Consider the following 6,666-nt stretch of genomic DNA (forward strand, 5'->3'; position numbering starts at 1 on the left):
CTGGCACTAGCAACCGCAAACCTACATTGCAGTTGAAGAAATCCATAGGGGTAAACAATCAAGAAATGCAAGCGATAAAAGCCAACCATATAATCACAAGAAAAAGTAACAAGACTACCACCCACGTTAAAGTCCACACTTCAATAGCTTGTGATTGAGCTCTTATGGGGTCTCTACACAGAGTGGTGACAGTAATCCCACCTGACCTGAGAAAGGTTGTGCTGATCAGAACATCAATATTTTCTGCAGAAAGAAGTTGAGTGTGTGTATGTGTGTGTGTGTGAGAGAGAGAGTTGATTGACAGTATAAGTGACTGTCAGTATAAATGACTGCATCTTAAAAGTTGAAATGGAGAATACGAACCAGTCACAATTTTTAAAATATCAGGCCCATAAATGTATAAATACCCTTCATCATTTCACAACAATCCATTCCTGGTGTCAGACAGGATTCCCTATTGTGAAAGCTAAGATTAACGGACAAATATGAAGAAAATTTACTGCACAAAACATCTAACACTGGATAAAACAACACAAGAAGCTAATAAAACTATTTTTACACTCAATATAAAATAGAATTAGAATTTGGGAAAGAGAATTCCAACGAAATGCATCATGGTCAGACTAATGCACCTACCCTAAAGAAAGACTAAACTGAAACCCATAAAGGTACTATGTAGTAAGAGAAACATAGCCTTGCTAATTAGCAACATTGCTACAGACCACTGAATGAATATTTATCACAAACCTGGAGAAACACTGTGAAAATCTTAAAGAAGTCATAAAAGTATACAAAATATAGTGACAAGATGTTTGTGTGGGTCACACAGATTAACATGCTACTTAGTCTCAAGACAATGGGAGCAAGGATACAAATACGTACAGACGAACCTGAAAAATGACTGAAGGTGCAAACACATATTCATCCAGATGTACATGAAATGCAGTATTCGCCTCAAGTAAAGGAGCCAGTAAAACAGACTTTCAAAGTCGCAAAATTTTAACTCATCTTCAAACTGTGCTTCATCGTTTATTGTTTTTTTTATGATCTTGTAAAAATTTGAATAAAAGCATTTAAAATCATATTCTGATGTGAAAATCTTGTGGAACTGGCCACCCACAATCTGTCCACTGTCACAAAGCCACACAAACTTCAGAAAACTAAATTAGCTCACACAGGCAAAAAGGAGAATACTGAAAATTGGATGGAAAAAAACTCAGCAAGGAGCTTTCCAAACAAGGCCAAGGAAATTCTGCTCGGCTTTGCTCTACAGCATACAAATGAGGAGCTCTGAATTCTATTTCAAAGTTATTTCTGCGGCGCCTTTGTGCGTGTGGCCTTGCAGTAGCCAAGATTGGGGTGACAATACATCCGTGACCGTTCCAGCTTTGCTCTTGTTTAATGATGCAGTTTATGGTGGATTGGCAGGTAATGGGAATGGTGTGCATTAGTTAGTGATGGCCTTTGACTTATCAGTAGGGAAAATGCCATCAGTGGATCATCTCCATTTTCTCCACCTTTGGGCAGAGCTTTCCAATTGCTTCCAGACATGCCCCGTTTGTTCCTTGTCTGCCTCTAGGTCTCCTCTCCAGGTGTTCCTCAGATTTCTCTCTCACATTGCTTGAGGAGTCCAGACCAGGCTTTGACAGGGAGTGTTGGAGGACAACCATCTTAGTTCATATCAAAGTCCATCCTCCATCTCTGCTTTCAGATCTCTCCTACACATTTGATGTTCTGCCACAACTTTTTTATATAGACTCTAACATGTAACTTAGCAAAAGGCAGCACATACTGTCCAGTGAAAACAGGAATTCTGAATTGTAAAAAAAAGTAGCATTACAAATCCTAATCAGAATTACTGGCTTTTGCACATCAGAACTGTATAAAAAACAACAGCAGTCAACTGTGTTTCTGGGCCCTATTCTAACCAGCAGTTTGGAGCTGATCTGAGCTGGGCAGACCCAGGTGTAGTGAAATCTGAGTAACTGAGTCTTCAGGTGGGGGGTCAAATTGGAAGGTAGTGCCTTGGCATGAATGACTGAGGCAGCTACCTCATTACACCACTAGAGGGACAAAGCTGAAAATGACGCCACCCATTCTGTGGAGCCTTAGGGTGACTTAAATCAGGAATAGTGATTGTATTCGATATATGTAACCTTTACATATATAGCTAGCCAGATTAGTTCTGGCTAGCTACACCGACCTTGTGCCCGGCTTCAGCATTATCTGCATTGTATGACCTGTTCTCATCTTGCCCTTGTGCCTGTTTGCCCACTATATGCACTTTTGAATGTAACTTTGGATAAAAGCGTCTGCTATATGAATAAATGTAAATGAATAATTTTAACACACATTTAAACTCCTATATTCTTTGATCAAGAGCAGGCATGGCCAAAGTAATCAGGAGCAGGAGCCAGAATTTCACTGCACCATTGTGAAGGGACCGCAGTATAAATGTTTTCACCATTTAAATACCCAGTTCAGGTCCTCTGTGCTTACAACTGAATGTTTTTTTCAATCATCCATCCCTATTTAATTGGTATGTGAAATTGCTTTCTTTTATACATGATATGAAGGGGACGTGATGGCAGTAAATACCTAGTCTCGCTGTTTTATGCTTCCAGCAAAATGACAGATTTCTAACACTTGTGTCTACACTGTAATAACGTTTAACATATTTTGCAGAATCCAACAATTAAATTTGTAATGGATTTTTTTTCCCCTAACAATCACTTTAGCAGCTACACATGAAGCTTCAAGGTTGCCACCCCTGCTCTGGAGCAAACCATTAGGCTCCAGAGGTCCAGATATGTTGTACGTATATGTTGCGTTGGATCCTGACAGAGTAGTGTGTGAACTGAATCATATTATCAGGGTAGTGCTGTTGGGGCAACTGAGAATGCCAGTGTCAGTGATGTAAAGAAACATTCTCTTTTTTCAGTTCTGGTGAAATGTTTGTCCTTTGCTTTACCTGATCTGATGGCATGATATCTATCGTACCTGGCTGGTGGATAAATCTGTATTCTGTTGAACCACTCTACATGTTTTTAAATGCTTGTTTACTGTGGCCCACTACCAGCGCAAATCTAGGCTCTGATTTTTCAGTTCTAATTTTTTATATCTGACCATAAATCCTTATTTTTTATGCAGGTTTGATCTCTTCTATACAACAGACAGTTAAGACTTACTTTAAGAGAGTATTAACTTTTCCCCCAAGTGCACAAGTGACATAGGAATTAAATATATTTTGGTTGCTTTACAGATACTGACAACTGATGTCCACATACATTTTAGACCATATTATATAATTAAAACTATTTCTGACATAATTGCCAACTCTGTAGTCATTCATGCTGGATGTTTATTGATTACTGGGACAGTGCTCAGTCCATTCTGCATATTGACAAGCTTTACCAGGAAGAAACCGGAAAAAAAAATCAATCAACTCCCAAGCAGACATGAGCGAGTGAGGCTTTGTGATCCTCAAAATGTCACACTCTGTGATTTGAACCAGTCTTAGTCTGAGCGGTCTTTTAATTCGTCCGCATGAATTAGTGATTTAAATTCTTATGACAGCTCTACCCATTACGGGGTTTATGAAACCTCACCATCCTGTCATGGCCTCAAAGATAATGTTTAAGTCTGTTTGAAGGGTTTATCTGTGCTGACTCCCTCTTTTTATTCTGTTTCAGTTTACTAAAACTAATTCTTCAATAAAAGAAGACTGTGTGCTACCCTAGATTAGCAGAGCTGCTGGCTTTAAACATGTTGCTAGCATGTGCAGCAAGGTGAGTATTTGTTTAAACAGATGATTTGTAAGCAAAGAGTGAATATGCAGGTAAGGAATATCTGAAATTAGAAGAAGGATATCAAGGAAGGAGATGTAGCTATGGTTACATGTTCAACGACAGTAAAAATCAAGATGATGTTGAAGACAAGTTTAACTTCTGGAGTCATGTCCACTGTACACGCGTATTCCCTCCGTACTTTCAGCGCGGTGTAATATACCCTCTTATTATCTTTATTAATTAATCTATTACTTATTCTATCACATTTTAAATCCATAAACACAATCTGTTTCTTTCTCCATGACCATCTACACACTCTCTTTCCCTCTTATTCTCACACACATACATCTGCACACACTTCCTCTCACACTCAATTTCTTCCTCTTGCTCTCTCTCTTTATATGTAGAAATTATTTTTATTTCATAGTTAATGTCTACATTTACCATGTATTGATGTTAACAAATATTAATGTTTATAAATACATAATATCACAGCTGGATGGCAGGATCAGTGGGTGGGTGAAATTTCTGCCTGACGGAAGCAGTACTCAGCACAGGCAATAATTTTAATGCCTTTTCTCTTCTTCTACAGATTTTAACTCCCAGAGCTAAAAGGGGGATATATCTATTGTTTTACCATTTATCATGGTTTATGGTGCCTATATTACTTTGACTATTTGGCAAAAATTCTTACTCAGAGTGCCTGCTCTATATTCCAGGTAAGTTTTCTCCACTCCAAGATCTCTATCACATTGGACAAGACTGCAGTGTATGCCTCCTAGATCACCATGAGCCTTGGACTGACACTGGAAAGCAACCTGTCCTCCATGGTCTTGGTAAGCAGGACAGGCAGGTTCTTCCTCTGTAACATCGGAACATTCTGCCCCTTCCTAACCCCTTAGTCTACTCAGCACCTGATCCAAGCCCCGATCCTCTCCCTCGAGATTCAGCCAGAGGTCAGGACAGAATCATCCTTGGCCCCAGAATAAAGATTCATCTCGTTGTAATGTGTCTTGGCTCCCCCTGTTCGTTGTCTTGCCCTTTTGTGTAGAAGCTTGGGGGTATTATAGCACTGATTTATGCATCTGCATTAATCATGGTTGGCGCTTTTATTATTGTAGCACCTAGTCTTTATTTCCAGCATATCATCTATTATTGCAGCACTGAGTAACGCCATGACACTTGATCAGATGTAGTCTGTATGAATTATTGTTCAAGTAGCCTTGTTACACGCACTTATGTGCCGTTGTAAATCACTCTCGATGAGACCCTCTGCCAAATGAATAAAAGTAAATATAGATGTCAGTGTTGATCTAAGCAAGATTTATTGCAAGATTTATTGTTTCAGCCCTCCAGTGCCTTGGTCCATTTATTCCAATTCACGCGACCTTGATATGGACTAGTTCGCCAATATGATTATTAATTAACGAGGACACTGAGCAATTAAACTTAAAGTTTTCTCTTTCAACACGGAGTTATGGTTTTCCGGCATTCCTACGTTTCGTACAATCGCCCGTGTGCCACTACCCGTTATCTACTTTTCCCGGAGAGCCACTGAAAGAGTTAAGGGCGGGAGGGAAAGAGCCATCACAGCTTCGGATATTCTGTATTCATCCTTCTCCTCACTTCTCAGACACAGATCAACAATCGTTGTTACACTTCTTGCACGGCAGCAGCTGGCCACTGGAAATAATTTTACTTAATGCGTTTTACCTGTGTTTTGAAATATGAATGAAGAAAACGTGCGGTTCCGCGAAATGGAGCTATTTGCCAAGAGACGTCGTTGTGAAAATGTGTGAAATACCTGCGCTTTAGGTGTCTGTCTTGGACGGGGTCCAGGCGTGTTTCCTGTGGAGACACCACCGATTGAGGTAGTGTGGCCAGGTGGTGCACAGTCATACATTTGCACGGCATTGTTTGTTGTATTTAACCGGACAAAGAAAGGATGCTCATGTGCAAATTTGTCAGCGCATCTGTCTCCTGTGTGATGTTCTAATGGGTTTCAGTAGTTTCTCGTTTACCCTAGCTGTTTTTATGAAATAACCCTGTAACGAGCATTTATATTAATGACAACAGTGATATTACTAGTCGAAAAATGCTTTTGAGTGATATCGTTGTTAATACTGAAATTCATTGTCACGTTTCTTCCTCTATAGGATATTCTCAAAAAGATGACGGTCGACAGTTTGTTTCTGTCAGCTGAAACGTTGCTGTTTGCCATTGTGTCTTTTGCTGCCGTTCAAGGTATATGTCAAGAACTTTTGGTTCCTTGTGCAGTGTTCAACTGTTCGCATGCTGAGAATCGCAAATATTGATTTCACATGTTCTGATGTGCAAATTAAGAGTAAGACACGAGAATACTGAGAATACAAAGATTTTGACCAGAACTGCTCCTTATCTTTCCTACAGAGTCTAAGAGGGTTTATTTTAGTGCGAAAAACGTTCATACTGCCAGTGTAAACTTTCTTATAGTTATACTTGAGACACTTCAGGAAAGAGATTTCTGTGTAGATCTTTACACTGTTACATTATTACGTGTTATGCAATGTTACTGTATTGCTTAAATACAACATTTGGTGATTAGGCATCCTTGTGTTTTTATGTAGATGTTTATGTCGTGAAACACTGTATCTTGTTCAAGGCAATATGGCAAGGTCCTATTTAGCATTTTAATTTTGCAATCTTCTGGACTGAAGCCTAAGTACATTGTTTCTTTGTCAGTTTATCAATACACAGAAGATGTGGGGAACTGACCTAGGAATCCTGTTTAGAGACGAAGCTGAACAGGAATTAGGTGGCATGCTGTAAAAAGTAGGGCACTGTATTCTGAGACATCCTCCTTTTGATCTGCTGTCTTAAACTCAGCCATTTAGACATC

Source organism: Megalops cyprinoides, chromosome 14, assembly GCF_013368585.1.
Source record: "Megalops cyprinoides isolate fMegCyp1 chromosome 14, fMegCyp1.pri, whole genome shotgun sequence".
Classification (NCBI taxonomy): Eukaryota; Metazoa; Chordata; class Actinopteri; order Elopiformes; family Megalopidae; genus Megalops; species Megalops cyprinoides.